Source organism: Chiroxiphia lanceolata, chromosome 5, assembly GCF_009829145.1.
Source record: "Chiroxiphia lanceolata isolate bChiLan1 chromosome 5, bChiLan1.pri, whole genome shotgun sequence".
Taxonomy (NCBI): Eukaryota; Metazoa; Chordata; class Aves; order Passeriformes; family Pipridae; genus Chiroxiphia; species Chiroxiphia lanceolata.
In genome coordinates this window covers 21,492,371-21,498,370 of record NC_045641.1, presented here as the reverse complement: position 1 = coordinate 21,498,370, position 6,000 = coordinate 21,492,371, and positions in this window count along the sequence as shown.

Genomic DNA, 6,000 nt, shown 5'->3' with positions numbered 1-6,000 from the left:
CATTTTACAGTAAAAACTAAGACTGAGCAAGGCACATTGCTCAGAGCCAGCAGAATCCACAGTACAGTACCAACAGCACTGTTTTTTTTTGTGTGCCTTTCTCCCTTCATTGGTATTCAAAACTCCTCCTTATTCAATGTTGTCTGTTAATTTATTATTATTTGATTTGATTCTCCCTCTCATCAGTCACTGATTGAGATGTCAAACAAGGCCTGGGACTGATCCCCAGAGCTTCTCCAATACACACAACCCTCCTGTCACATGCTCTACAGTTGGCAGTCTTCCACAACATCTTCACAGGTGACCTCAGGGAGTGTGGGTTGGATGAGTGGACAGTGAGGTGGATGAAGAACTGGCCGAATAGCAGAGCTCAGAGGGTTGTGGTCAGTGGTGCAGAGTCTAGTCGGAGGTCTGTTGCCAGAGGTGTTCCCCAGGGTCAATATTGGGTCCAATCTTGTCCAACTTATTCAATGACCTGGATGAAGTAGGCCTTTAGCCAGTTTGCTGATGATGCAAAACTGGGAGGAGTGTTTGATAAACTAAAAGACTTCTGTCATTCAGACAGACCTGAACATGCTGGACAGTTGGGCAGAGAGGTGCAGTGAAGTTCAACAAAGGCAAATGCAAGGTCTTGCACCTGGGAAGAATAACTCCCTACACCAGCACAGGTTAGGGGTTGATCTGCTTGGAAAGCAGCTCTGTGGAGCAGGACCAGAGAGTCCTGGTGGACAAGTGATGGTGGAAAGCAAGTTCAGTGCATACCAATATTGTCAGAACAAGTGTCAAGATGATGGAGCCAGGCTCTTTTCCGTGGGGACCAATGGCAGAACAAGGGGCATTGGGTACAAACTGAAACAAGGCAGGATCCATCTGAATAGGAGGAAAAACTTCTTTACTTTGAAGGTGACAGAGCCCAGGCTGCCCAGAGAGGTTGTGGAGTCTCCTTCTCTGGAGATGCTCAAAACCTGCCTGGACATGAATTTGTTCAACCTGTTCTGGGCAGATCTGTTTTAGAAGCAGTGCTTGGACTAGATGATCTCCAGAGATCCGTTCCAGTCCCAACCATCCTGTGATTCTCTGGTATTTCTTTTACCTTGTTTTACATTGCTGCATGAATATTGAATAGTTGTATATATATAAAGGATTTTACTTTCCTTTTCAAGATGCTTTCCATTTTGACAAAATGGTTACATTGAAATGATTTTTATCCCCACAGAGATGTGCAAAAGTGCATGTAAACAAGATAAGGAATAACTCAGGAAATTCCTGAGTCTAACAACTCTGATTAGAACATCCAGCTCTAACATAAAAACTGAGAACAATATAAGCCAACCCTGTTCAAGGGGGGGTTTTAAGATGTTTAGCACAATACTTGGAATACATGCAACAAAATAAGTTAGAATATGGTGATGGGGAATTGTAGGCTTGGGAGTTCTTTGAAGAACGATTTTTCCATTGTAAAGAGGTTGGCGGTTTTACTTCCAGTCTTGGATGCTGGAATAAAGTCAACATCCTTTGACTTTATTCGCAGACTGAAAAAAAACCAAACATCAACAGTGTTAACATCTATAAAAGGGCTAGTTTGGCTGGGACAGACCCAGTTTCCCAGAATCATCACAGAGTGTACAACATGCCCGGTCCTATTACGGTTCGTGCCAGTAGGGAGCAGCTGCCCTAAACGGAGACAATATTTTCCATCTTTCCCCCTGTCCTGTTGCCTGGATGGCCTTGTGCCAGCAGCAGCTGGCTTCAGATTTTCCCTGTTGTGACTTTCATTCAGCTGTTCAGGGATGAGGTTGGAATTGGCCACTGTAGAAACCGAGAAAAACATTCATTAGGGAGCAGGGGAAGCAGCAGCTGAGTGGCTGCTGGAAAGGAGCCTGAATGAGGCTTACATGCCATTCCCTGAAGGCCAGAAGCAGCTGTTGGGAGGAAGAAAGGGGAAGACATTCCTCAGATTTCATCTGACTCAGAGTAATATAGGCATTTCTGAGTGTTGGTGACTATGTGAAAATTTAGGGCTCATCTGTCCATTCCTACCATTCCTTTATGCAATAGTGTCCACATCAAACTCTATTGCAAGAGATATAAAACTGAGCACGGATTTCATGCAGCTTAAAGACTGCAGCATCCAAAAGTGATGGTGGAAGAAGAGAAAACCTTGGTATCAACTTCCGACATTGTCTCCAACATGAAATGAAGTCTCTCAGAGAGTTCTCTGTTTCCTAGAAAGAACAACACAGCTGAGGAACAGGAAAGGTTCCTGGGACCTGCTGCTCAGACCTCTGGAGCTTTCCTGACCAAGGGCTTAATAGTATTGGAACAGTTGTGGATATGATGCTCCTTCTTGTTATTGTGAAAGATTAAAATGATAACTATTATCACTAATACCCCTTCTTTGAGAGAAGGAAATACAAATAGTGACTGGTAGTGGCTAGGAAGCATATATGGGGATGAGGAGGAGGAGTTGAATAACAGAGTATATATACATAGGCAATGTTTAGTCTTACCACTTTTAATAATATAATGTCATGCACCTCATGCATCCTGTTGCTAAAGTTTAACATAATGGAGGGAGTAGGTAAAGGCTGCAGTTTTGTCTTGGTTTGAGACAATCTGGAGGGGCAGAGATCTCAGACAGAAATCTCCTCCCTCGGATTCAATTCCCCTGGTTTCTCCAATACAGAGAAAGAGAGAAAATATGCCCAGATGTAAGTGAAAAAATAACTCTTTACCAAGAAGAATGTTGATAACAATACTGATAAAACTGAGTTAAAGTAACCAATGAGGAGAAACTTCCCAATCCCCACCCACAGGACAAAAACAAGAAGGCAAAACACCAAGAAGTCAAAAAAGTATATTTGGAGAAAAAGAAAAGAAAAGAAAAGAAAAGAAAAGAAAAGAAAAGAAAAGAAAAGAAAAGAAAAGAAAAGAAAAGAAAAGAAAAGAAAAGAAAAGAAAAGAAAAGAAAAGAAAAGAAAAGAAAGAAAAGAAAAGAAAGAAAAGAAAGAAAAGAAAAAAAAGAAAAGAGAGAAGAAAAGGTGAATAGTAGAATTTTTGTGTAACCCAGGACAAGTTACTTGTGTCAAACTGTGAACACAGGGAAGAAAAGTCAGAAATTTGGGAATGGGAAGAGGTAAGACAAAAGATAATAAAGAACAGCTGCACTTCTGAGCATTTCCAATTTACTTGATAGCACAAACCTGTTATTTTGACAATCATTGACCAAACTTGAAATGAAAGAAATACTTTGTTTTCCCTCATACTATATGACACAAGACAAGCAGCCCACTTAAATAACAGAATATCCCCGGTATATATCTTAATTCAGTTTAGAGGGAAGAAAAAACATGGTCCAAATAGAAGCCTAGGCTCTTATTTACATGCCTTGTTGTGATGCATGTCTGACCACTAGTTTCATCTTCTGTCAACTACTTGACTAGTAGTCTTACTGAATCCAATTTCTATGATGAGCAGGGAATAGCATCAGCAAATTTAGCTTTCTTTTCTCTGTCAGTCCCTCAAGACAATTCATTTGTTTTGTTACACATAACTTATAACCTGGGGGCACTAATCATCATCCCAATTTTCATAAAATTCCTGAAGTAGGCACTCAGGTTATACATATTGTTAACAGAAGTTTTATTTCAATTTATTCTGGAAAAATATTTGAATCCTTATATATTCTCACTTTATGTAAAATAAGGTCCCAAACTTAACAATGGAGTATGACAGAATCCAATTTTTTTTTAAGTAGCATAGAATAATTAAATATTTTCTAATATCAAGGGAAACTTTTCTTGTTTTCCAGCATTTCAATAAATAGTTAAATTTCCAAAAATTAATTTTACAGTATTTTTAAAGCATCATGATAATTTATTTTGTGCTAAAGTAAGGAGTCTGTATTAACAGATGTTTATCTATCAGATAGGCATAGAAAATCTGAAATAATGCATACATAACTCAGATGCACCACATTTGCCCACAGACACATACAAAAAATATCCATAGTATAATGCCATAAAATACTTTATATCTTTCTTTCCTTTGTGACTGTCTTTATTGTAGGAAAATACTTACATATTCAACTTTTGTCCATGCATAGAGAAACTAAATAATCTAAACCAGTAAAAGCATTTCTTTTTTTTATTTTTTTTTTAAATAAAGTAACATTTATGAGGGATTTTATTTTGCTTTCCCAAGTACAAGAATCAAAGAGAATATAGATTCTTCAGGTTCTATTTTATTTAATGATTGTAGGAACAGAAAACTTCACATCTTCTCAAGTAACTCCATTTACCTTAGAGTAGTACTCCTGAAGTACCACTCAACACCTCTTCATCCTCTTATTGGTTCTTCACTAATTTCTATCACCTATCTGGAATCTGTCCTCAGCAAACCTGATCTGAATTGATTGCTTAGAGGATATCAAAGACAGAAATTACTGTCTCTGAAATCTGACAGCATTTGTGAGGAATCTTACCTCTTCATTGTCCTATTCAATGTGATTCTGCCTAGTGTTCTCTGCAAGAATAGCCCCTGGGCTTCTAAGTCTGGGCATGCATCTGTTAATCATAACTGTAGCACAAAGGAGTAGAATAGTGATGTTTCCAAACCCTAGACAACACTTATTACTAATACGAAAAGGGAATACTCATCCATACCTTTTAAAAGACTGATTTTACAATGTTTGTTATTCTTCAAAAGTCTCGGTGAAGACTCAGCCATTGTGGTTAAAAAAAACCCCATGAATACTGAAAAAAAAACCCTCTGGCCTGAATATACTGTAAGCACACTTAAAGGTATGCTAGTTACAGGGAACAACGTGCTAGAATAAAGGGTTTGTCTGACACTGGACACAGTATCACGGAAATGTTGAGGTTAACAGGGACCTCCAGAGATTCTCTGCTTCAACCCTCTATTAAAAGCAAGGTCAGGTAGAGCAGGTTGCTCAAGACCATATCTAGCGTTTTTAATAGTTTAAAAGATGTAGACTCCCAAGATTCTCTGGGCAAACTCTCAAGCAGATGAGAAGGATCAGCTCCTCTGACCTGCTGCCAACACTCTTTCCTGCGCACCTGAAAATATTGCTGGCCTTCTTTGCCTTGACAGCATAATTCATAGCATCATAGAATCATAGAATGGTTTGGGTTGAAAGGGACCTTAGAGATCATCTAGTTCCAACACTACTGCCATGGGCAGGAACACTTTTCAGTAGACCAGGTTGCTCAGAGCCCCATCCAACCTGGCCTTGAATGCTTCCAGGTATGGGGAATCCACAGCTTCTCCAGGCAACTTGTTCCAGTACCTCACCACCTTCACAGTAAAGAAATTCTTCCTAGTATCTGATCTAAACCTACTCTCAGTTTGAAGCCATTCCTCCTTGTCCTGTGACTACATGCTCTTGTAAAAAGTCCCTTTCCATGTTTCTTGTAGGTTCCCTTAGGTACTGGAAGGACACAATCAGGTCACTCTGAAGCCTTCTCTTTTCCAGGCTGAGCAATCCCAGTTCTCTCAGCCTCTCCTCATAGGAGTTCTGACTCGTGTTCAACCTCTTGTCTACCAGGACCTTCAGGTCCTTAATCGCAGAGCTGCTTTCCAGTCCCGGCCTATACTAGTGCATTGGATTAATCCTTCCCAATTTCAGGAATAGGCTTTTCCATGTGTTGAACTTCATACGGCTCCTGTCATATCATTTCTCCAGCCTGCTGCGGTCCTTCTGAACCCTCTGATGTGTTAACCACTCCTTCCAGTTTTGTTTCATTTGCAAAATTGCTGAAGGTGCACCTTGTATGAGCATCTAAGTAATTAATTAAGGTGTTATTCAACAGTGATCTCAATATGGACCCCTGGTTATGCAATTAGGGACTGACCTCTAACTGGACTTTGTGCTACCTACAGCCTTTTAAGCCTAGTTGTTCAACTAGCTTTCAGTCAATTGCACTTTTTGCTTACCTAATCTTCACATCAGTTTGTCCATGAAAAAGCCATTGTGGAAAA